This window comes from Vulpes vulpes, chromosome 4 (assembly GCF_048418805.1).
Source record: "Vulpes vulpes isolate BD-2025 chromosome 4, VulVul3, whole genome shotgun sequence".
NCBI classification, from domain to species: domain Eukaryota; kingdom Metazoa; phylum Chordata; class Mammalia; order Carnivora; family Canidae; genus Vulpes; species Vulpes vulpes.
In genome coordinates this window covers 115,080,985-115,108,521 of record NC_132783.1, presented here as the reverse complement: position 1 = coordinate 115,108,521, position 27,537 = coordinate 115,080,985, and positions in this window count along the sequence as shown.

Below are 27,537 nucleotides of genomic sequence, written 5' to 3'. Positions count from 1 at the left end.
ACTTATAAATCTCAAATAAATGAGTCTTGATATGTTATGGTTATCATGAATGCAGGCTCTAGGGTCAAACACACCTGGGTTCAAATGCTGGCTTCATCACTTCCTAACTACACGATCTGGAACAAATAATTTTAAGTTCAAATAATTTTGAAGTGTAGTTTCAAGTACAAAATGTATTTTTGGGAGAATTAAAACAATGCATGAACACATGGCCCAGATCTGCTATGCAAAAAGTGCTCAGGAAATGTAGCCAAGGTCATAGTACTCTATTAATCAGCCCAAGTCAGGAGTCAAACCTGAATAATAGAACCTGTGAGTGGCCTAGAACAATAAGAAATAGATATGGAGTAGATACTTTCTAGACAAATCTTGACTTAGAGTTGTAAATTAAAGCAGACTCAAAAAACAAGTTTTCCAGAGACTGACTGCCAAACTTACCCAGGTACATCCATCAGTATCGCTACAGGAGCTTTCAATAATACAAGCCCCTGGGCCATACTATAGAAGATAGGAGACCTTGTACAGTAGTTCTAATTGCAGTCACTGAGACCACTTTTATTTTTGACATTTAAGGAGTTAGGGATAAGCACAAAAGCTACTACAAAAATACTTTGTACCTACCACCTGGAGTTGAAGCAATTTTCATATTTGTTTCTCGGATTTGCATTTCTTTGAAAAGGAATTACAACCTCACCGTTAAAGTCCCCCTTGTCCTCCCATTTGCTCAACAGGTCATTTCTTCATGTTTTTTTTTTTTTAGATTATTATAGAGATTTGTTTATTTTGGAGAGAAAGAGAGTGAGAGAGAAAGAGAATGTGTGTGCTGGGGAGAGGTTGGAGGAGGAACATAGGGAGAGAATTTCCAGCAGACTCCTCACTGAGTGCAGAGCCCCCCCCACAGGGCTCAATTCCACCATCCTGAGGTCATGACCTGAGCAGAAACCAAGAGTTTCTTAGCCAACTAAGCCACCCAGGAACCCAACAACAGATCATTCTAATGAGCATTGAAAGTGGAAACCCCTGTTGAAGACAGGTCATCTTCCCCAGTTACACCCGCTTTCCCAGTTACAGCCCCCTATACCCCAGCACAGAGCCATGACACAGACAAAATTAGCACTTTACCTTCAGTTATTAGCAACTTGGAAAAAGCTACATACTTACCCATCACAGGCTCTCCCTACTTGCTAATTCACCATAAGACTCCATACATTTCAACTCAGTTTTCTCTCCCTGCCTGCTGGGAAGAGGATTCCTAGCAATGGACTCATCAGAGAGGAGAGAGTCCACAGAGCACCACTCTCCTAAAAAGGTCTGAAACATTCAGATTTGCTCTTTAGTAGTTCAACTGCACATCTCCCACACTCTAATGCAATTTCTCCCCAGAGAACCCCTGACAAAGATGTAAAATCAGAAAAACACATCAATGAATTGGACCAGTGACACCCCAGAAAGTCAGAATAGATCAAATCTCCTTTCTGTCAGTCTCTAGCCTTAATTACAGCACCACCGTTGCTCATTATCCATTTTTCTTTGCAGGCTGTATAAGCAGAGAGACCACAGAACACTTAAATGCAGGGGTTACAGGGCTCTGAAAGATATACTCTTGGGACTCTGTGAAGTATGTTTTAAGTAATGGTGAGCATAAATTCAGCCTGTAGAGTTATTTGGATGAAAGGTACCATATAAATGCAGCTCATTATCATTATCATTAAGCGACTGTTCAGGATGAACAAAGCTCTGTCTCTGCACCCTCTCCTTCCCATAGTAAATAAAATGTCTGAATTGGCTCCTGTCCATTGACAGCAAAAAAATGCAGCTTAGGTGGAAATTTTGACACTTGATTTTTCAAGTTTAACATCATTGATAGGCAAAGTAGCTTAATCTCTTACAAATGCTTTGAAATTCTCAGGCCACATTCTGATCCAAGTCCTTGTTTCTCTTCACAAATGAGACATACTTCACATATAACAACCAGAAGTTACCTTGGTGTTGGCCCTGAGAGTAGATGCACGTTGTGGACACCAAGGGAGATGGACAGACAGGCATTAGGGTCCATGAAGATGACTGGCTGGAAGAGGTCAAAAACAGCAGCAGGACTCATCAGTTGGTTCAGTCAAATAGAATGTCAGAACCGCTGATGGACAACACCTGGCTAACATGGAGTTGCTCATGCCATGTAACCAAGGAAACTCCTAACACCTGTAATAAGGGTACATGTTACATTCTGACTGCCATGTGCTGATCCAGCAGTTCTCAAAGAAGCCTTGGGGAGAGCGATGGTTCTCAAATTAGTATGCATTAAGATCACCTGAAGGAGTTATACAGTACACATCTCTGGGCCTAGCATTACTGATTCAGTAAGTCTAGGTCTGGGTCTAAGAAGCTGCTTTTCCTGTCAGACGGCAAATGATGCTATCAACTACTGGTCTAAGGGAGACATAGATGGAGGGTGAAAAGCTGGACCTGACAAGGAAAGAGCAGGACTGGTCAGGGACCACTGCTGCCCTTGGTAATCTTCAGTGCTACACATCATCTCTCTGGGCCTCAGCTAAAACATATAAATTGGACCAGTGCTTCTCAAAGTATATTTCTTTCCATTTGCAACTCAATCACCTGGGATGCCAGTGAAACGCATATTCTTAAGCCTAAACTCAGCTATCAGAGTCCTGGGGCTGGTGCCTAGGCATCTGTAGCTTAACCATCAACCCAGCTGATTCTTATCCTTGTTAAAGTTTGAGCAATGCTAAACTATATAACTTCTAGTGCTCCTACTAGCTCAAAAATGCCATAAACTCTGATATTTAAAAAAGGCATTTTTCTGCTTCCAAGGAGACAATAATCATCATCTCCTTGTGTAAACAAACCTTGGGGCTTAAAAATCCAGACAGATTATTTTAATGTTTTTTTTTTTTTAATTTTTATTTATTTATGGTAGTCACACACAGAGAGAAAGAGAGAGAGGGGCAGAGACACAGGCAGAGAGAGAAGCAGGCTCCATGCACCGGGAGCCCGACGTGGGACTCGATCCCGGGCTTCCAGGATCGCGCCCTGGGCCAAAGGCAGGCGCCAAACCACTGCGCCACCCAGGGATCCCAGACAGATTATTTTAAAGAATAAACCAGATACTGGCTGTATATTAAAATTACCTGTATTGTGTATAAAACCATGCACACAGATTCTAGTTCAAACCCATAGTTTTGGAATCAGAGGAGAAAGAGGTAAGAAGATTTGAGAGGAAAAGCAATGGACTCTCAATCACTCTTTCCTATTTTCTTATGATTTCTTAAAATTCTTATCACCTGTGTCAGTCCAGGGTCTCTGCAGAAAAGAACCAACCAGTGTGTGTGTGTACATAGAGAGGGATTTTAAGGGATTGGTTCAGACAGTTATGAAGGCTGACAAGACCAAAATGTGTAGGCAGCAGGCAGGAGACCCAGGGAAGAACAGACACAAGCTCAAGTTTAAAGGTGATCTTCTGGAAGAATCCCTTCTTACTCAGGGGAGATCAGTTCTGTTGAGGGCTTCAACTAATTGGATGTAGACAATTCACACTATGAAGGGCAATCTGCTTGACTCAGAACTCATCCATTTCAATATTAATTTCTTCTAAAAATCACCCTCACAGAAACATCCAGAATAGTATTTGACCAAATATCTCAGCACTGAGGCCTAGCCAAGTTGACATAGAAAATTAACCATCATTTCATCCTCTAACCTGTTATATATTGTACTTCTTTGTCATATTTCTCATCTGCCTCACATGGATAGGATGGAAGCTAGTTCCTTTGGGACAGTGCCTGTCTGTTTTGTTCATTAATTTATCCCCAGAGTCAGGACCAATGCCTCATGCATCGTGAGCACAGAATAAATATGTATTGGATAAATCTTTATCATAATCATTATGATCCTCCTCACCTTCATCCAATGTCACATGGTTACTTTTGGAAAAAACAAAACTGAAACTCCAATCTATTACCCTCATATCCAATGCTCTTTCCATTTCTATAATGGAAAATCTATCTTCAAAATTATCTGTAAGCCCCAGGATTCTCCCAAGTAAAGTGAGTGCTTTTTATTCATTGAACAGAGTCTATGTTCTTTAAAATCCACAGATTACCCTTGGGCTGGGCTACAAGTGTCCTCTCTCTTTTTCCAGACAGGGCTTGAGGGCTTTTCTTTATTTATTTTTTTTTTTTTTTAAATTTTTATTTATTTATGATAGTCACAGAGAGAGAGAGAGAGAGAGGCAGAGACACAGGCAGATGGAGAAGCAGGCTCCATGCACCGGGAGCCTGACGTGGGATTCGATCTGGGGTCTCCAGGATCGCGCCCTGGGCCAAAGGCAGGCGCCAAGCCGCTGCGCCACCCAGGGATCCCGAGGGCTTTTCTTTAGCATGGTAAAGGGCATCCCCATTCTCCTGTTACTAACAGAAAGCTACAGCTCAGCTGCCCAGGATGTAGATGATAATGTTAATTGGAAATTATTTACAGCTTTAATATTCCTTTTATATCTTGACTGTCTGAATTACAGGATTCCTATTGCCAAGATTCACAGTGACAGGCTGTGGCTCATTTGGTTTCTTTCCCTCCTCCTTTAGCCATCTCAGATTCATGTCCCTGAACTCAGCAGTTATTTATGAATAATTCCTGGGCATGGCTCTCAGTGGTAAAGAAAGAGTGCTTGATTCAGTGTGCTTTGGATATTCATAACCTGTGTAAAAAGATGTTTTAATAAATGACTGCCTAATCCCGTCAAAGATAAACTGAATGAAAACTGATACACTCTTTTGGAAATCAATTGGCAATAACGTATGTCAAGAAACTTAACAGCAATCTTATTCTTTGACCCAGTAATTTCACTTAAGAGAATCTATCCTAAATGTCAAGAAAATTTATGTTCAAAGATGTTCATCATGATATTTGCACTAATAGCAAACATTAGTAATGACTTAAATACCCAACATAGGGTTTCATTTAAATCACAGTCACTAAATGGAATAAAAGCAGGCATTCTAAATATTGTTTGCAACATAGAAATAAAACTCTTCATTATGTTTAGTGAAAATTCAGTACACAAGATTATTTTGTTAAATATGACCTATATAAAACCAAAGAAAAAATAGTGTTAAGACTGAATAGGGGGAAAAAGACAATATTAACATTGTTTTTATTTGGTTAAAGAAATTATGAGTGATTTTAAGGCTTTAAATAGAATCCATATATACAACCTTTTGACTCCCATTCTAAGTAAGGACACAGCTCTAGCTATTAATTTTCAGGGGACATATTTTGTTAATTTTTAAATCTCTTTTACACATAGCCAAGGTCAAGATGAACATGTTACCATTTGCCTCTCTTAGCTGCTGTGTACTTTTTCTTTTTCCTTGTTCATGGTCTCACTATGTAGCACTTGTGTAGAGTGACAATGCAATGCATTGTTCAAACCTTCATATTTCGAAGACGGAAGCAGGTACTATTAGCAATAATGCAGAGACAACAGGACTGTCCTGGGTGAGCACAGTCACCATCCATTGGGAATCTTCATTTGACCAGTTAAGGATTGAGATGGGGTCTCATTACTAAATATCTATCAGGTGTAGCTGCAAGGCCTTCTCTCTTGCCATTGGTTTGGCTTCTGGAACCCAAGTCTAAGGCTCCCAGTGTGCCCACAGGCAGCTGCTCTGCCAGGCTTAATTATTTGGCTTAATAGTCTGGATTCCTGCCTTGATTTTGTTTTTGGATCCTGTGTAATTTCCTCGAGGTCTGCAAAGTCTGTGTATTTAACAAAGTCTTCTTGTATTTTATCAGGATCATTGGTGTTTTGTAGTAGAGGTTCCCCTCATTCTCCCCACCAACCCAACTGTCTAGTCCGCAGATTGCCAGAATTCTGCAAAGATCAATTAATGGTTATTAAATCTCCTGGGGGAATTTTTGGAATATATGTTTTCTAAGCTTATCTCCAGAGTCAGTAGGTGATGCATGGACATTGCACAGTCCATGGGCAGGAGTCATTGCTCAAGTCACAAAGCTTGGCACTTTGGCACAAAATACACAATAAGTGTTTATAGTATATGTAAGTATAAAAGAGTAAGGGAATAAATGAATAAACAATCATTTACAAAACCGCATGATGTTTAATTGTGCTTTACAACAGTATCATGCTTTTTTTCTAGCTCAAAAAGTATGTAGCTCTATTATTCAACCCCAAAATAGTGTAAGTAATTGCATTAGAATAGTTTACCCACTTATAGTCTTTTTTTTTTTACTTATAGTCTTTATTAGAGAATAAGTACTTAAGTGTTTCTTAACTAGTACACTTTACTGAATGTGGATGCTGTAAGAAAGTCAATTTACAAAAGAGCTGATGGAGAGAGAAGATAAAACTGTTTTTGTCCAAACTCTGAATGAAACACACTGTTAGCAAACTAAGTAGAACACTCTCAGAAAATACTAGCTCAACTTTCTGAGAGACATTTTATTGTGGGGGAAAACGGGAGAACTAAGTGGGTTTGGCAATGAATTCTTTCATAAATGCCACTGAGAGGTAGGGTTAAATCAAGACAAAAACTCAGGTCTCTCAGCTCCCTGTAAGATATTGCTCCCACTGCTGAGTCACACCACTTTTCCTTAGCTAATAGTCTGCCCGCTTCTCAAGATCCTTCTCACTTGTATCTTTTCTCCTATTCCTTCCCAATCTGGCCTTTAAACAACAACAAAAAAATTTCTTTCCATACCCACAGTTCTCCTCGTTTCTTTCACTTTAATTCTTGATCTTTGTTACAAGATAATTCTATTACGATCTTTACTGCCTTCAAATGAAACCAAAAGTCAAACTCTGTGCTTTTTATTTACAGTCTCATATAAACACATAATCTACTAGATGTTTTCAATTGTTCAAAAAAAATTGCCTAACATTTACAGTGTGCCAGACATTATGGTAGTATCCTAAACATGATATGGTACAAGAAGGATCTTTTGTCTTAGGGAATTTACTGTCTACCTGGGAGGGGATGGAGCAGGAGGGAAGGGAATAGAGACAAGAAAGGAAACCAGGGAATCGCAATGTAATTAGCAAATGTATCCTTTGGGTCTGACAGAAACAAACAGTGTATGTATCTGAGGGTAGTGAAGAGGCTATTTCCCAAAGAGTGGAGGACACTAACAAGGGATAGTGCACTACCCTAGAGCTGGGAAGAGCCAGGAGCTCTTAGGATCAACCCCTAGGTCTGAAGGTGGAAGAAGAAAGAGGATACCTGTGTGGAGAAAACTGCCTGACAGAAGCTACAGCTTTGGGTATAGAGACATAGACAACCCCCTGCAGCCCTCCCTCTTCCTCACTCTCCTCTCATCCCACTCTTCTCCTGCCAGGCAAAACCAAACTGAAAACTGCAGGGTAAGAAGCCCAAAGATCAGCTCTCTGGGGTACAAAGGAGGATGATAAAGGGTAAAAGTGGGTCTGAAGGAGAAAATTGAAGAGACCCAGCACACTAGTGCAGGGTTCTATTAGATCCCTTGCAATGGCTGTTAAACATAGAGTTGGAGGGCCAGAGGAGGAACTGCTCACTAGAGAAAGCAGTATCTCAGCTGGAATCTGAACACTGGGATCATTTACTCAGAAAGAGCATTATGAGATGTCCACACAGAGGAAATAGCCTATGGTGGAGGACCTCTATGCACGAGAGAGCATAGACCTCTACCTCTACGCAAGGAGCTAAAGGAAGGCCATCATGGGTAGAAGAGAGAAAATGAGCAAGAGAGTGAAAGGAGATGAGGTTGAAGAAGTAAGTCAGTGGGAAGCTGCTAGGAGTTTCACACAGCAAAACAGTATGGCTGACTTTATATTAAGGGAAGACTGAAACTCAAATGGAAAAAGTCTGGAAATCACAGACCCAAAATAATCACATTGTGTTGTGGCTTGAGAAATATTCCATCCCCTCATGAGGACTCTTCCAACTTCTGTACTAATCCATTTCGTGTAGATAAGGTATTTAGTTCTAGGAGAACAGTGTACATAGTTAACTTCTGGCTTCTTAAAGAGTACCTCACTACCATTTGTGCACGGTCTACATCCTCCCTGGGGCCTTGCAGCTCTCAAGGGCTAGGCTCCTGTAATTGGATGATTCCTTAATCTTAAAGTGGGCTTTAGGAAGAAAAGTACCATGAAGGCAAATAAAAGCCCAAAGGGTAAGGGATCCCTGCCCTAGTTTTTGAGTTTGCACTTTGTTCATGAAATAGCTCTGGAGTGTCTCTATCAGATGAGAAAGTGACTGTTCCTTCATTCTCATGCAAAGTTAGATTTCTCTTGTTCAAAAGCAGTTCTTGTGTAGGAGTAGAATGAAAAACCCAAATTCTAAAAGTCCAACCAGCAGGGATTGCCTACTCTAGCTGGAGAACTGAATTTTTCCATCTCTTCTGTCCCTATGCTAATTTGCCAAACTAAAATGCTCTTCTATGATCTTTTAATACAAAGCCATCTAATAACAGCAGGACTCCCTATTTGGACATCTGTCATAGAGTGGTGGTAAGATGTAAACCGAAGCAGGAGTCAGGAGACCTGGGTTCTAATGGGTGATAAGATCTTCTCTGTAAGGAAACTTCTCCACTTACCCTGGAAAAATCACTTCATTTCTCTGTACCGTCCATGTATCATATCAACAGTTTATTTTTTCATTTGCTTATTCAACAATATATATTGAACGAAGCCATGTGAAATCAGCAATGACCAAAACAGACACAAGTCTCTGTTGTTCTCATGAAGAGTGTATGTTAGTAAGGAGAGCAGGCGATGATCAAAGTAGATCAAAATAGAACAATAGTATATAAAATGGTGATAAGTACCACACAGCAAGGAAGTGGTAGGTGAAGTGCAATTTTAAAGAGAAGAGACAGTGGATAGCCAGGGTCTCCCTGAGGAGATGATATTGGAATAAAGCCCTGAAGCAGACAAGAGGGTGAATCGTATGAATATGTAGATGAAGAGACGTCTAAGCAAAGGCAACAGCTAGTGCAAAGGCCCTGAAACAGGAGTATGTCAGGCATGATTGGGAAACAGTCTGGAGACCAATGCAGCTGGAGCAGAGAGGAGGATATAAGAAATGACATCAAAGAGAGAACAGGGAACACAGCCTCATAGGCCATAGTAAGAATTGAGTTTAACACTAAGAGATAATATGTATTATTCTTAATAGCTAAGAGATAATATCTATTGACTTTTGTATTACTTTTGAGTTCTCTTGAAACGAAGGAGGTAGAAATGAACACTTACCATCTCCTACTCTGCCCTGGGAAGAAGGTAGGACTGATTGTCCCAGGTCTGGTCCCTCACTGTGTACCTAACAGACCTGGTTAGTATGTCTCCCTCTGGTGTTCAAGCTGACAGTTCTCCCATCGTGTATTCCACACATGCTGCTGGACTCAAGAACTGCTCTGAGGATCTGGTTCTGCCAAAGATTTGGTGGAAGAGAGAGGTTGGGAAGGGAGAAATGGCCTTAATTAGTATTAGATCTAGGATTTATTCTCCCAATCCATTTTTCTAGACTGCCCTGCTGTTGGTAGATTATTGAGTTGCCATTGTGGATGTTCAAAATGCTCTCACTTTTATTAAACTGAACCTCTGACCCTTATGTGTATTCTACATTGGTCTAGAATTATGGGAAAGGATAAATTCCAATATTTGTTCCACCTTTAAATTCTCTGGTCTTCATTACAAAGGATTCACAGTTGACAAATGTTAGAGGAGAGGAATATTGTTTGTATGACTTGAAAAACCTAAAACGAATAGCACATATTAAAGTTCAGCCCTGAATGTGGTTTGGGGATGATATGAAAATAGTTTCAGTTATGAAATCAGGAAACCTACATTCCAGTCTTAGTTCTGCAACTAATGCACTGTAAATCATTTGGATGGTAGCTGTACTTTATTTTTCTCACCTGTAAAAAATGGAGAAAGTGCCTACTTTTTTTAGCCTTCTCACTCTATGAGTATTAATGATGTAGTATTTTTGAAAATGATTTGGAAGAATAAAACAATTACACAGTGTTCACATATACATTATTACTTTTACTATTATTGCGATTATTAAGAATAACACCTTCCCTTCGTTCTTTGGTATATTGACTGTAGTTTGATTATCAAATCCTCAAAGCCAAAGCCCATCAAAACTCAAACCTCACCTCCCTGAGAGATTCTCCCTAAAGTTGTCACCAATGATGCTAACGAGAGGAATAGTAACCACACAAAAGTCATGTAGAAGAGGTATACTGAATTTGAGTTTCAGTCCAGTTTGGGGAAGAGACTTATACACCATTAGGGAACGATGCAAGATGCTCTGCGGTCTAGCTGAATTGTGCACTATAAAAATAAATGTGCTGGGAGTTTCAAAGAGAGAAAACAATGTGGATAGGAATTTTTGGGGGCATGCTTCCTGCTCTGATTCCTTCTTGGGAAACTGAAAATGCTTCCCCTTAGTCAGCTCAGAGGGCCTCAGTGGGATGTTTCAGCAGCTGAAAGAAGATATGGTTTTAGAGGAGGTGAAGGAACCAATTGTCAATCCATCAACATGGCTGTTTTATCAAGGAAACAAGGGTAAGAGAAGGGTCATTCGCCAAGGATGAATGACATCCATTTCAAATCCATGTTTCTTCAATATTGTTAAGTACTATTGGGTGAGATTTGTTCTTTTTCCTTTGATATCTATTGCCATATTTTTTCTAATGTATTTTTCTTGATATACAAGCAACATATATTCACTGTTGAGAAATCAGAATAAAAACATATAAGCAAAAAGATGAAAATTAAATAACATATTATTCTGTCAACTAGAAATTCTTATTGTTACCCCTTAATATACAGTTGACCATTGAATGCCACAGGTTTGAACTGCACAGTCCACTTATATGAGGACTTTGTTTGATACGATACAGTACTATAACTGTATTATCTTTCTTATTTTCTTAGCAGCATTTTCTTTTTTCTAGCTTATTTTGTTGTAAGAATACAGTATATAATACATATACAAAATTTGTGTTAATCAACGTTTATGTTATTAGTAAGTCTTCTGGTCAATAGTAGGCTATCAGTACTTCAGTTTTGGGGAAGTCACGAATTATACATGGATTTTCACCTGCCCTGGGGTTGACACCCCTAACCCCTGTGTTGTTCAAGAGTATGCTGTATGTGTTCCAGACTCTTTTGATACATATGTATCCAACTGGTTCTATTTTATTTTTCAAAAATGTGTGTACTATTTCAAATCTGTTTTCCACTTACATTAAGTATTAACTTCCTCTCAGTAGCTAAATGTATTTTTGTAATGCCATGTTTATAGTATATACATGACTTTGTATACATGAACTAAAATGTACTTAACTGATACTCGATAAACACCTACATCTTTTCATTTTTTCATTGTAATTAGCTGTGTAATAAACATCCCTATAGCTAAATTATTAAACAATTTTGTTTAGTTCATTAGGATAAAATTGTAAAAGTAGAATCAAAACAAGAATAAATTACTTTATGTTCCTCAAATACAAGAGATAATGTATAATCTGTATTTTTTAGATCAAATCAATCCAGGCCTGAACCCTTACTGGCTTCAATATTCATCAGTCTCCCTGTTGGTCTACCATTCTTTGAGTTATAAAATTTCCTAGGCTTCAAGTATTTCAGAAAAAAAGGGTCAAGGCCTCTGTGGTTTTCAATGCCTTGATATTGCCATCATTCCTCTTGGTACTCACAGTTGCAATCAGTAGCTAGTTTCCCACCTGCTTTGGCATACTCACTTTGAGGTCTTCGTGGGTCCCACTCTAGCCTGGAGACAGGGAAGTATGTAGCTGATATTCAGAAAGAAATTGACCCCTAATGTGGTCAATGGCCTTTTAAAGTGCACTTGTGGCAAAAGGCATGGAATTCATGGTTCCTTTATTCCTCTAACCTGGTTGTGGTTGGGGATCCCTCATTCTGTGTTACCTACATTGACCCTGGAAGCTGCTCCACTCACTTGTGGGTTTCTAGTGTGTTTTCTTTGTATTACACATTTGCTGGTAGTTCTACAGTAAACTAAAGGAAGGCAACTTATTAACTGAGATTGAGCTGTCAGTCTCTCTAATCTTGAAGAACTGCCCAGCTGCCAAAGTCTAGGTGATGAGTGTCCAGCCCCCACAAATATCCATTCAAATATCATCCACTGGAGGTGATATAACCTCAAGGGTAGTACCGTGAAAGACCTCAGGTGTCTGCTCAGAAGCCCACAAAAATCTATCTCCTCTCAGAGTCTCACCAGGTACCACCAACCAATCTCTCTCCCCTAGGAATAGGACCACTCTATTTTGAAATAAAAAGTCTCCATTCCCTGTTTCCAGAGAGTAAAGCTTCAAAGGTCTCCATGGGTCTTCAAAACCTCCATAATAAGTTATTTCCTTATGGTTGTATTACTGGGATTAGACATTTTTTTCTCTATTCCAATTCTGTTGTCATTCCCACCCCTGATTTTAAATGATCTATAAAAAGTTGTTTAACTCTACACTTGGAATAAAAGAAGAAAAACATGTGGAAGAAAAACACCAATATCTCCAAAATTTCATCACCCATATATTTTAAGAATTCAATGCATACTTATTCTCAGTTTTCTTTTCTATTTATGCACATCTTAACCATCCATAAAGATTCTGCTAAATTGACACCTCTCCAGAGGAACTTTGATCCCTGAATGATCCCTGTTACTACAAATATTTTCAATCTGGGGTGATTTCATTCCCCAAGGGACAGCCTGGTATGCCTGGAAATACTATTGATTGTCACAACTGGGAAAGAGGAACTACTGGTATCTAGTGAGTAGCAGCCAAAAATGCTACTAAACATTCTATGATGTTCAGGTTGGCTCCCTTCAAAAAAGAATTGTCTGGCACAAAATGCCAGTGATGTCAAGGTTGAGAAACCCTGCTTTAAACTATTATCATGTATTTGATACTTTATTAATGCCTACAGCCCATATTTTGTTTTGTATGGTCCCTGGGGGAAGGGGCTGATCTGAGAAAGTTCTGTTATCATCCCCTACAGCCTCTGTCTCCACATCTTATATGTAGCTGGCTTTCAGTAATTGTCAATTGCCCAGCAAATCCCCCTGCAAAACTACCAGATAGTAAGAAGGATTTGGACTGGAACAAGTTGTATCCTCCTGAAGCCCACCATTTAGGTTTTAAAATTTTGGCTGTAACACTCTGAGAGGTTTCAAAAATATCTTTTAAAAAAGAGTTATTTATTTATTAGAGAGAGAGAGAAAGAGAGCAGGGAGAGGGTTAGAGGGAGAGAAAGAGAAAATCCTCAAGCAGGCTCCCCACTGAGCAAGGAGCCTGATACAAAGATTGATCCCAGGATCCTGAGATCAAACCTGACCCAAAGCCAAGAGTCAGCTGCTTACCTGACTGAGCCACCCAGGCACCCCTCAAAAAATATCCTAATCCAGGCCTCACCCCTAGGCCAATTGAATCAGAAACGTGTAATGGGCCTGGACATGAATATTTCAAAAATCTTCCAGGTGGCTGTAATATGCAGCCAGAGTTGAGAATCTCTCTTTGCACTGTCTTTCAGGGTCTGCCCCTCTGCCCTCACCTTCCATCTCTCAACCTACATTTAAACTCACTAATGCTAATGTTATTCACGAAGAGATAGAAAAAGAAAAGAGCTGTAAGCCTTACTCCTCTTAGATGAATTTGCTTTAAAAATAAGGATCAAACTCTTAAAGCTACTGCCTCAGGCTCTAATAGAGTATGGTTAAAGCTTCATCATTGAGTCCAGGAAGCACTGTGGTATTGGAAGCCATTTCTACCACTTTTCAAACTGCATCCTTCCTCCTGATTGATGCTGAAATTGGCTCTCTACTTAGGTGGCACCACATTGTACCTGTCAGTGCTCAGACCTGCTCAACAACGTATTTAACTACTCTGAGTTTTGAAGCTATAAAAGGCTGGATTCAAATCATAGAGTATTCTTCCTCTATTCCCTTGCAGGGCAGTTGTGAAAATTAAGTTACATCACATGAGTAAAGAAGAACACCCAGGTCTATGTCATGTCAATAATGTTAATTTCCCCTACTCTCTCCTACACCCTTATCTTCTTATCTTTTGTCCCTTAGGGTTTTTTTTTCATATTTCATCCATTTATCCAACCCATATTCCCTGAGTACCTACTCTGAAACATGCACTATTCTAAGGGCAATGTCAAAGTTCCTGGTCTCACAGCTCTTGCATTTTAGTGGGATGAGGAACGGGAGGCTGACAGTACACACGAAGCAAAGGGTAAGTAAGATAATGTCAGGTAATGATTAATGCTATAAAGGAAACAAACCCAAATTAAGGACTAGAGGGTGACATGTTGTAGGGGTGTGTGCTTTGGACAGTTGGTCAAGAGTGGCCTGAATGATGAGGCATCATTTGAACTGAGAACTGAATGAGAGTGAGCCTTGTATGTGAAGGTCTAGAGAGATGACATTGCAGACAGTGCCAACAGGAAGATCAAAGGCTCTGAGGGTGGAAACAAGCTTGGAATTTTCAAGGGAGAGAAAAGAAGTTCGAATGATTAGGATGCAGTAAATATGGGATGAGGCTAGAAATTGGGATCACAGAGGGCCAGACGGTAAAAGATCTTACTGGTCATATGCGAGTTTGTGTTTTATTTTACACATAAGGACGCCATTATAAGCATGGATAACACTATCTCATTTACATTATAAGAGATCTCTGCAGCTGCACCTGGATAAAGAAGTATTAGGGTGCAGGAGTGGTTCCAGGATGTTCAGGAATTGCTACAATACTCCTGGCAGGGGATAATGGAAGCTTGGATGTCCAGTTCCCTTTCTGAAAGGAAATGAAGGCTCAATGCCTGAATAAAGACAGGAAATTATCTAGATCTGTGGGAAACAGACATCCAGATTCTGAAGTCACCAAATTTGTCAATAAATCTTGTTGTATAGAAGGAGGGGCAGGTGGAGGTGGTGAGCATGCAAAGGGCAATCTCTGTTAGATAATGGCAGGGCAGGATAACTGAACTGGGACATGAACATTTGTTTAATCATAGACTCAGAGTTATAAGTCACTCGAGAAGTTGTGCCCAGCCTTCCCACTGCATAATCAGGAAAACTGAGTCTCAGAGAGGAATTGACTTGCCTAAGGTTATAAGTCAGCTGGTGCCAGAACCCACTTCCCCCAACTACTACTTGAGGACTTTTTTTCTGCAAAGATCACCTTTTGACATGATAGTAACCTATTTCAATATAAAACCTATCATGAGCCAGAGGGAGATGGCACCCTGGATGTTCCCTCATTCACCCTACCCATAATCCTTGGATCAAGCTGCTTAGGCTCCTATTATTCAGGGGAGGGGGACCCCCTGTCTCCTCCAGGGTCTCTATGTTCAGGTGTTCTTTTAGAAAACATAATCCCTGCCTCATCCAGATGTAGATTGCATCCTTTTCCACCCACCTGCTTTTCCTTTCCTGACTCACTGCTTCTGGCCTGCTGGGAGCTGAGCGGGGGCGAAGGTGCTGCCTTCACTGTGCCTCTGCTGGCTTCCTGCTTGCTGTAGCTTTCAAACAGACCCAGTTTCAGCCAGAGGAGTAAATCTTTCATCAGTGTGATGCTAACAGGCAGCCATGGGATGGGAAGGCAGAGAAAGCAATCATGGAATGAGATGAAGTAGTCAAGATTACTGATGAAAATAATTCCTCTTCAATACCCACAGCTGTGCCTCCCTTGGACAAAGGAATTCTTGAGTGTCCTCTGAGATGAAGAGACTCCCTTTATGCATATAACATTTGGCAGTTTCCAGCACTTTTCCACATGATGTGTGACTTTCTGACATATATAGCTTTACCTCCATCCGTGAATAAATTACACTTTCTCTGTTTTGTGGCTCCTCTTTTCCTTGTACAAACTTCAACTGTGTTATTTATCACACTGTTTTGAAATTGTATTTGTCTTGCTTCCTGTCTGGAATGTATTTCTAGTGTGGAAAGAAACTATGTCTTCTTCATCTTAATATTAACAGTCCTTAGCAGAATGCCCAACACATAACTATACTGGATAAATGTGTGTTGACTTCTTTTTTTTAAATTTTATTCATTTAAGTAATCTCTACACCCAGTGTGAGGCTTGAACTCATGACCTCAAGATCAAGAGTCACATGCTCCTCTAACTGAGCCAGTCAGGCTCCGCTAAATATATGGTGACTGAATTCTAAGAGCTGAACTCAGGAATCCTCTAAATCTTGACACTCAAAGCATAATTCAGGGATCCAGCTTCAACATTATCCAGTAGCTTGTTGAGATACAGACTCTCAGCCCCTATCCCAGGTCTACTGATTCTAAATCTGCATCATAACAAAATCCCCAAGACATTTGTATGCATATCAAAATTTGAGAAGTACTCCATCAAAAACAGCTCCATCTTAAGAAAAGGAAAACTGAGGCCTAGTAAAAGGAAATGGTTATATCCCAGTTCATACGGTCTGTCAGTATTAAATTTGCAAGCAAGACTTGGTTCTTAAAATCAGCATTTAATGCTATTGTCACTTCCCAGTCTCCAGAATCTGACTCATAGTGATTAGGAATTGGTACAGACTTAAAAATGAGAGCTCAAAGACCACAGAATGATTCTTCATCATTTAAAAGCCTAGTATCTATTGTCTCCCATAAACAGTCCTACATTGTAAAATCTGAGGAGTCCCTGCTCACCCTTAGCTAAATCTTTTATCTCTATTTCATGCAGTGTTGGGAATTTCACAATTAGAAATCAAATATTTGGTCCTCAAAGGTAAATATTCTTGAGGGAGGCAATGATTGAAAGCCTTGTCATTTACTAGCTTAGTGGAGATTATCTGATCCCTAGCTAAGAAGCAACAGGTACTCTGAGAGCACATGCTTAGGTAGGAATGGATAGACCCCAGTGCCACCGGGTGACTTTGGACAATATCGTAGTCACTGGTCTGTTCAGTAAGTATTTTAAGTTCTTCTTAGAGTATGAGACTGATAGAGACAGTTCAGTGTGGTTATTTCAAAGGTTCGTTTCACCCCCAAGCCCTTGGTTTAACTGAACTTTTATCAGATTGCCCCAATACAACCTGCTTCTCATTTGGCTGAGATGGCTCTACTTTTTCCATAGCAAGTTAGCCTTAAGGTGATCTCAAAGTCCTAATGCTAGGTTGGCATCCCCATCTTTCAGGAGACCCACTATCAATCCCCAACAGCTTACTAGCAGCTGAGGCCTAGAGAAAAAGCAGATCTCTAGACTCCCAACCCAGGAGTATTTTCCTAAGTGACTTCTGAAGACCTAGATCTATTCTCAGAGAAATTTTCCTGCTGATTATCCACGGGACACAAAAACAAATCTAACTACAGAAAACAGCTGTTAGCAAATTCTTTCATCAGAGTCTTGATGATAGTTCTATTATGAATGATCATAATGTATTAGCTAGAATCAGATTCTGAGCCTTCCCAAGAACCGTCATCCTCCCCAAATATTGACTGAAACTGGGTTCCTGCTAAGAAATGCAAGTGAAATTTAAGCACATCATTGCTTCCTGGCAGGCAGTAAAGGCCGCAATAAATTAAGATGAGCTCAGTCCCAACAGATGACTTTAGACACCAATATAAATGTAAACAGGTTCCTCATGTCTAAATGTGCTAAATGTTATCTCTTTTGATGGACACTGGCTGGAGTTTGGTAGACACCCAGATGTAGCTTTAGATATGCACTCAGACAAAGGCAACAAAGTATTTGATGCTGGTGAGTTTGATCTGTGGTTTATTTATTCCATATTTAACACTGATTATGTGCAAAACACTGAGCAAGTATTGGGCAGTTACAATAAAAATAAATCAAAGGTCAACCCTGCCCTCAAAAAGCACCAATTCTCTTTAGAAATCAGGTAAAAACATATACAGATAACAAAGAGAGGGTGGTGAAAAGCTCTTTATAAATTTGACTATATTTGTTCTGATTTGGACACAAGTATGTACATTTGGGCAAAGAAGAGCTCTGAGAAGTAAAGGGAGAGTACTCTGAGGTTCCTAATAATTTCATTTCAGGAGCAAATGCCAACAAAAATATGAGTTATTATTGTTTCTATGGCTCCACTCTAACTATAGGATCTCAAATATGAAATCTAGATACAAAATGTATCATGAGGGGCACCTGGGTGGCTCAGCTGGTTAAATGTCAGACTCTTGATTTCAGCTCAGGTCTTGATCTCAGAGTTATAGGATCAAGCCCCATGGCAAGCTCCCTGCTCAGTGAGGAGTCTGCTTGGGATGCTCTCTTTCCCTCTGCCTCTCCCTAGCTCTCACTAAAAATCAATCATCTATCTATCTATCTATCTATCTATCTATCTATCTATCATCTATCTATCTTTAAAAATAAAATGTATCTCTTTGGAATGCAAACTGGTACAGCCACTGTGGAAAACATATGGAAGTTCTTCAAACTATTTCTAATAGAACTGCCTTATAATCTAAAATTTCACTATTGGTTATTTACCCAAAGAATGTAAACACTAATTCCGAAAGATACATGCATTCCTGTGTTTATTGCAGTATTATTTACAATAGCTATGAAATGTAAGTAACCTAAGTGTCCATCAATAGATGGATGGATCTTATTTAGCCATTAAAAGAACGAAATCTTGCCATCTGCAACATGTATGGATATAGAAGGTATAATGCCAAATGACATAAGTCAGTCAGAGAAAGACAAATACCGTATCATTTCACTCATAGATAGGTAGACTTCAAGAAATAAAACAAATGAACAAAGAAAAAAGAGAGCAACCAAAAAAAGGAGGCTCCTAACTATAAAGAACAAACTGATAGTTACCAGAGGGGAGGTAGGTGGGGGATGGATTAAATAGGTGATGGGAATTAAGAATACATTTGTTATAATGAGCCATGAGTAATATATAGAATTGCTGAGTCACTATTGTGCACCAGAAACTAATGTAATATTGTATGTTAACTATACTGGAATTAAAATTAAAATAAAATAAATTAAAATGAAATAAAATAAAGAGGAAATTAATTAATTAATTAGTTAGTTAATTAATTAAAATAAAAGTATCCCTTCGGCTGTCAAAACAATAAGATCAACCTATCTAAATCTTAAAGCATTCTAGGCTTTCCATTTCAAATTTCAGCCTCTTTTATTTTGGCTCTTTAATCCTGCTTTGTCATACAAGACCTACCTTTTCCTAATGCAGGGCTTCTGCTCAGGCTGTGCTTCTTGCCTGGAATGCTCCTTACTTTAGTCTCTATATGCTGAATTTTAACCAACCATTCTCCTAGACCGCACAGGCTGGCATCTCTAAAAGTCTTTCCAATGATTCCAGTATATGCTAGCAACATGACCTTTGGCAATTTGCGTATCTTGTTTCCCAGTTTCCTCATATATAAAGACAGGTAATATGGCGTCTACCTCATACTCTTGTGGTGATGATTAATTGAAATAAAATATGTAAAGTACTCAATGTATTACATGGTACATAATGAGTATTTAAAAGGGATAGCTTAAAGAGCAGCAACCATATTATTGTCATTATTTTTGTTGTCGTTTTATTAGTACTGCTACTTTTCTGTTCTCCCATTGAATTTTATACTTCTAATATAGCCTTTGCATACCCAGTGGGCCTTGGATTATATCCACAATCTTTCAGTGAGTTGTGAGAGAGCCAGATGCCATGTCATATTCATTTCTTTCTTCAGCATTGCCCAATGCCAGGCATAGCATTACACTCAGCACAGACTTGATGAATGATTGTTAAATCTTACTGAACATGCATATTATATTTGTCATATAAGCTACAACTTATATTCAAGAAGAGGCTAATGGCAGTGTTAGGCTGAAGGAGTAGATAATGTTTCACAGTCTAGATTGAGTCAGACAGAAGAAAATATATTTTCATCAATGCTGAAGAATTTAATTTACAAGGTTAATCAAGAAAAATGCAACCATGTGGTGTGTGTGTATCTTTGTGTATTTCTTTCTTCTCCCTATTTGAGCTATCTGCTTTCTCTATAATTTTCATTTTGTGCCAAAGTCTCAGCGAGAACTAGGGTATAATTTTGTCTAAAAAGAGAAAGGATGCTAATACCTAGGATGCAGAGAATCAAAGAATCCCATACTCTGCTACTGAGGAAATAATTTAGTGCCCCCTTACAATCAGTGGTATATATTAGAAGTCTTAAATAAGCATAGTCTTTGACCCAGACATTCTGCCACTAGGAATTTATTCTAAGGAAATCATTAGAAATGTAAATAAGGAAGATTATACAATAATATCAACTAGGTTGGAAATAAACTAAGTCTTCAAAATCACGGGATGAGTTACATAAATTATGGCACATCCACATAGTAGAATATTGTATAGCCATTGTCATCCACATGATGTGGAAAAATAAAATGGAGAAATGTCTGACATGACTGAGAAATTATTAAAATGGGCAATAAAGCTTTGTGTTCCTTATATTGGTAGAGAGACAGATACATAGATAAGTAGATAGAAGCTCCCAGTAACCCACATAAATAATGGAGATGATATTAAAGTCTTAGAGTACAAGGACAAGAAATTAGGCCCTGAAGCTAACTTTACACAAATCTGCAAACAAAGATCTAGAAGAGACAGATAACATAATTATTGATTTTAAAATCATATGCATAAAGTGTGCAATTACATATGTTGATAAGTATAATGCATATCCATAGCTATAAAAGTACTTTTCAGTATATTTCTTTGTATGATACTGCATCGAGTGGGAAAAACTGGGGAAGTATTTGTTAATTCTGAAAGATGAGTTTAAGAGGGTGTGATCTAAAAATGTTGACTCTGTGGGATTTTGGTAGAGCACCCCCAGGACAAAAAGGAGTCTTCCTTAAGAGAAGCTAAAAAGGAGATTGAGAGATCAACTCTTACTCCCAGGAAATATCCCATACATATTAAGATACTATAGCTAGAGAAAGCAAACCATGTTTTTTTTTTTTTTTTTCAAACCATGGTTTTAATTAAGAATCCCAAGTCTGGTCATAGGAACAGATGCCCAGATTGCAAGCTTTGTCTACCATTGAGTTGCTTTTCATAAAGACAACTCCCCAGGAAGGATGGGTGCAATTCCCTTCTTTGATGATAGTTAAAGATTTCCCAGGCAATACTGTGGAGATTAGTTGGCATCACTACAATAAATGAAGAGAAACCTCTTGAGTTCCAACTGTCCAACCCCTTGATCCCCTAAATGGAGGAAAAGGCAAAAGATGAAGTGATGGAGACCTAAAGATAAATTTTACCTGCTTTAGGATTTCCCTGTTGCTAATCCGAAGAAATATGGAAGATGTAGCTTGGTGGCGATATACTCCGTGGAGAGAAAAGTCATGCCTTGGTCCCACTGATAAAGGCCACATTCAGCTTATAATTCTCTGAAAAACTGCACTTTTTTTTTCTTCTGTTTTCTCAATGGCTGTGCACCAGAATGGGCTGCTTCATAGTTCACGTGCTTGGTAGATCAAGTAGGCCTTTGCCTATCATCTGTTGGAGGCAGGAGTTCATCCTTCATTGGGAGCTCAGTCTGGGTGACATTCGGTGAGCTCTCTTCACTCAAAAATCAGCCTACAAGAAACTTAGTATCAATGAGTACTTTTTTTTCTAAGTAGTCTCTCTGCACAAGATCTTTATGTGGGTTCCCCTCATTGCTGGGGCAGTGAAAACAGAGTTGCCCCAGCTTTCTTATTAAAGGAACATTGTGCACATAATTAAACTCAACAGATGAGAAATACAAGACCACAGCTAAGAGTGTTGGCCTGGTGCCCGGGCTTCTTAAGAAAGCTGCACTAAGAAGAGATTATTAGGGAAGACTAGGAGTCTCCTAGGAACAGCCATTTGTAATAGAGACATTTTTTTTTTTTTTTAATTTTAGAGCAAATCCCAATGATCATGATGGTTTCTGTCTTGGCTTCCTCCCCCAATATTCATGTTGATTAAATGGAAGATTCCCAATGAAAGTTAAAATTTTTATTCTTCCAGACATGCTCACAACAAAATGTTAAAATATATTATACTTCTTGAGAAATCACTATGAACGCCTAAGTGTTTAGATAGTGGATAGGACTTGGGTTTTTGGTCAAGCATATGCAGGTACAGATCCTAGCTTCACCACTACTTTTCTTTGGAAAATTCCTTTATATATCAACCCTTTCAACTATTAAGGTAGGATAATGGTATTTACTCTTCAGGATAATTGCAAAGATTAAGCACATTCAAGGAGGGTTATATTTACGGAAACATCATAGATTGTCACAGATTTTCCTTCACTTGCTCAGGTGCTCTCAGATATTACCATCTACTTTGAAAGACAAATTCTCAGTCACTTGGAAATTTTGACAAAAAGCAAGGACGATTAAGTAGTTACAAGGGAGTGCCACTGACTTCAAGTACCATATGATAGAATTCTTATACACTATCAACATCACAATTAGTTTAGCAGGTGCTGCTTCACCCTTATATCCCTTGAGCCTTAGCATTTCATGTGTACTAGCTTACCTTTCCAACATGACTCTGCATCTCTTTGGCTGTATCTTTTGCTAGCCCCTGGAGCCCACTCTGATAACCTACCTGGCAGGCCAGAAGTGCTGGGGATTAATGCCTCCAGGAGCACCTCAACCAAACTGTGAAGAAAATTGGTAGACCCTAGTGGCTCTCAGAGTTTAGTAGGCATCAAAACCACCTGGAGATGTCTTCATTAAGTGACAGATAGCTGAGACTAACCCCAGAGATTCTAATTCAGTAGGTCTGGAGTAAACTGAAAATTTGCATTTGTAATAAATTTCCAAGTGATGCTGATACTATTGGTCCTGGGACTAAGAACCACTGGGGTGCAGGTACCCTCTGTCCTTGTTCCTCAAGGAGGATAATTCTGAAGTACATGGTTCACACTGGCTACATTAGTCTGCTTGGGCTGCTATAACAAAATACCATAGACTGTGTGGTTTAAACAACAGAAGTGTATTTTCTCACAGTTCTGGAACCTAGAAGTCTAAGATCAGGGTGTCAGCAATGTTGGTACTTCATGAGGTCTCTGTCCTTGTCCTGATGATAGCTGCTTTCTCACTATGTCCACACATGGCATTTGCTCTGTGCACATGCTTCCCAGGTATCTCTTTCTCTCCTTGTAAAGATCCCAGTCTATTGAATTAGAGACCTGCTCTTATGATCTCATTTAATTTTAATGCCCTTTTAAAGATCCTATCTCCAGGGGCACCTGGGTGGCTCCATCAGTTAAGTGTCTGCCTCCAGCTCAGGTCATGATCCCAAAGTCCTGGGATGGAACCCACTTGGGGCTGCAGGTTGGGGAGCCTGCTCCTCCCTCTCCCTCTCCCCCTCCCCTGACTCATGCTCACTCCCTCTCTCTCTCTCTCTGTCAAATAAATAAATAAGTCTTTTTAAAAATGGTATAAATAAATAAATAAATAAATAAATAAATAAATAAATAAATATAAATAAAGACTATCTCTAAATACAACCACATTGCAGGTGAGGGCTTCCATATATGACACAAGTTAGTCCACAACACTGGCTTTCAGAACTCTCCAGGCAATTGAGTTCTAGCTATTGAGAGCACACTCTTTGTCTGCCTTCTTTTCTTTGTCCCAGCTACTCATTTCCCCACTGATGTTTCCCAGAATTATGTTCCAAATAAACTGCTTGTGTTCCAGTCCTTATCTCAGGGCCTGATTCTGTGACAGACCAAATTCAGACAACGTACAGAATTAGAAGTCAAGACACAAATTGTAATTCCAGGTTTGTTGCTAACTCACTAATCTTAGAATGCTGAGTGCCTGGATCTAAGTTTTAATTTCATCATATATTAAATATATCTTCCAATCTCAGCTTTGATAACTTTACTGGGTAATGTAAGGCTATGAATCATTTCTGACTCTTTGGCTGTAAGAGAAAACTATCCTAGCTAGCTTAAGCAATAAAAGAGTCACTCACTAGTAGATTAACAGGTAACTTACATAATTGAAAACTGATAGAAACAAGAAGTTTCCATTTAAGCAGACACTACTTGAACCCCTGCCTGTGGAAGGATGCTCATGTACCAGGGGATCATAAGAAAGAAAATCCAAGATGATAAACCCCACAAGGGAAATTATGCAAAGGTATAAATAAACCATATATGTTCTAGATGTAGCCTGTTGAGTATATATACTGGTGAGGTAGGTACCATCTAATTCAATAAGTAGCCTCATCAACCAAGCTTGGAGGAGTACCACTTTTGAAGTATGTACCACTAGTTTCATGGATTCCCATGTCAAGCAAGCTGCTGACATTCTCAATGGAGAAACCAGGGAAAATAGAAATACACCATGCAGATGATAGTTGCTGGATATTATTCAATACCATCTTGGTGTGTCTTTGTACCCACATTCTTCATTCTTTTTTTTATCATATAATCAGTATGGAGAGTTTAATCATATTGTTTTTTTAAGCTTGACTATGCAAAAACACTTGTTTTCTAAAGAATAAGCTAAAGGGGGAGTGGGGGGCACTTGTGGGTCTCAGACAGTTAACTGTCTGCCTTTGGCTTGGGTCATGATCACAGGTTCTAGGATCCAGCCTTGGGATCAAGCCCTGCCTTGGGCTTGGTAGGGAGCCTGTTTGGTAGGGAGCCTGCTTGGTAGGGAGCCTGCTTCTCTCTCTTCCTCTGATGCTTCCTGTTGCTCCCCTTCCTTGTGCACTCTCTCCCTGTCAAATAAATAAATAAAGTCTTTTTTTTTTTTAAGAATAAGCTAACGGTATTTTTTAGTGCTTACATGATTTCCATCTTTTAAAGTTTTTATTAAAATTCTAGTTACTTACCATACAGTGTAATATTAGTATCAGGTGTACAATATAGTGATTTAACACTTCTATACAAAACTCAGTGCTCATCATAAGTGCATTCCTTAATCCCCCTCATCTATTTAATTCACACACCCCCACCCACCCACCTCCATTCTGGTAACCATTAGTTTGTTCTCTATAGTTAAGTTTCTTGGTTTGCCAATCTCTCCTTTCTCTTTCGCTTTGCACATTTGTTTTGTTTCTTAAATTCCACATATGAGTGAAATTATATGGTATTTGTCTTTCTTTGATTGACTTATTTTGCTTAGCATAATACTCTCTAGCTCCACCCATGTCATTGCAAATAGTATTTGCAATGCAAAAAGATTTCATTCTTTTTTTATGGTTGAGTAATATTCGAGTATATATATATATACTGCTATAAAGATCAGGGTGCATGTATCCCTTCAAATTAGTATTTTTTGTATTTTGGGGGAAATATCTAGTACTACAATGCTGGATCATAGGGTAGTTCTATTTTTAACTTTTTGAGAAATCTCCATACTGTTTTCCAGAATGGCTGCACCAGCTTGAATTCCCACTAATAGTATAAGAGGGTTTCCCTTTCTCTACATCATCAACAGCACTGTTGTTTCCTGTGTTGTTGATTTTAGACATTTAGAAATATGTGAAGTGATATGTTGTAGTTTTCATTTGCATTTCCCTGATGATATAGAATTACAACAGATTTCTGCACATTGATTGTATATCCTGCACCTTGCTGAATCCATGTGTTTGTTCTAGGAATTTTTTGGTGGAGTCTTTCAAGTTTTCTATATAGAATATCATGCCATCCATAAATTGTGAAGGTTTAATTTTTTTCCTTTTCAATTTGGATGCTTTTTGTTTCTTTTTGCTGTCTGATTGCTATGGCTAGGGCATCCAGTTCTATGTTAAGTAAAAGTGGTGAGAGTGGTCATATTCTGACCATAGAGGAAATGCTCTCAGTTTTCCCCATATTAGGATGATATTAGCTGTGGGTTTTTCATATATGGCCTTTATTATGTTGATGTATGTTCCCTCTCAACCTTCTTTGTTGGGGGTTTGTATTATAAATGGATTTCTATACACCAATAATGAAGCTGCAGAAAGAGAAATCAAGGAGTTGATCCCATTTACAATTGCACCAAAAACACTAAGATACCTAGGAATGAACCTAATTGAAGAGGTAAAAGCTCCGCACTCTGAAAACTATTGAACACTTATAAAAGAAATTGAAGAGAACACAAAGAAATAGAAAGATATTCCATGCTCATGGATCGGAAGAACAAACGTTAAAATGTCTATACTACCCAAAGCAATCTGCATTTCATGCAATCCCTATCAAAAATACCACCAGCATTTTTCACAAGGCTAGAACAAACAATCCTACAATTCGTATGAAACACAAAAGACCACTAATAGCCAAAGCAATCCTGACAAAGAAAAGCAAAGCTTGTGGCATCACAATTCCTGATTTCAAGTTAAATAACAAAGCTGTAGTCATCAAGACAGTATGATACTGACACAAAAATAGACACACAGATCAGTAGAACAGAAGAGAGAATCTATAAGTGGTCCCACAACTATATGGGCAACTAATCTTTGACAGAGCAGGAAAGGATATCCAAAGGAAAAAAAGATGGTCTCTTAATAAATGGTGTTGGAAAAACTGGACAGCAACATGCAAAAGAATGAAGCTGGACCACTTTCTTACACCACACACAAAAGTAAATTCAAAAGACATAAATTGTCTGATTGAAGACATAAATGTGAGACCTGAAACCATAAAAATCCTATAGAACATAGGCAGAAACCTCTTTGATCTCAGTCATAGCAACTTCTTACTAGACATGTCACCACAGACGAGGGAAACAAAAGCAAAAATGAATTATTGGTACTTCATCAGATAAAAAGCTCCTGCACAGCAAAGGAAACAACGAACAACACTCAAAGGCATCCTAAAGAATGGGAGAAGATATTTGCAAATGATATATTAGATAAAAGGATAATATCCAAAATTCATAAAGAACTTATCAAACTCAACACCCCACAAACAAATAATCCATTTGGGAAATGGGCAGAAGACATGAATAGACCCTTTTCCAAAGAAGACATCCAGATGGCTAACAGACACATGAAAAGACATTCAATATCACTCACGATCAGAGAAATACAAATAAAAAGCACAATGAGATACCACCTCACCCATGTCAGAATGGCTAAAATTAACAACATAAGAAACACTAGGTGTTGTCAAGGATGTGGAGAAAGGGAAACTCTCTTGTGCTGTTGTTGGGATATATAAATATATATATTCATATATATTCAAACATATATTCATATATTCATATAAATATATATTCATATATATCTATATATGTGAATATTATTCAGCCACCAAAAAAATGAAATCTTTCCAATTGCAACAATATGGGTGGAGCTAGAGTATATTTTGCTAAGTGAAATAAATCAGTCGGAGAAAGACAAATACCTTATGATTTCACTCATATGTGGAATTTAAGAAAGAAATCAGATGAACATATGGGAAGGGAAAAAATAAAAAATGGAGAGAGACAAACCATAGGAGACACTTAACAATAGAGAACAAACTGAGGGTTGATGGAGGAACGTGGCGGGGG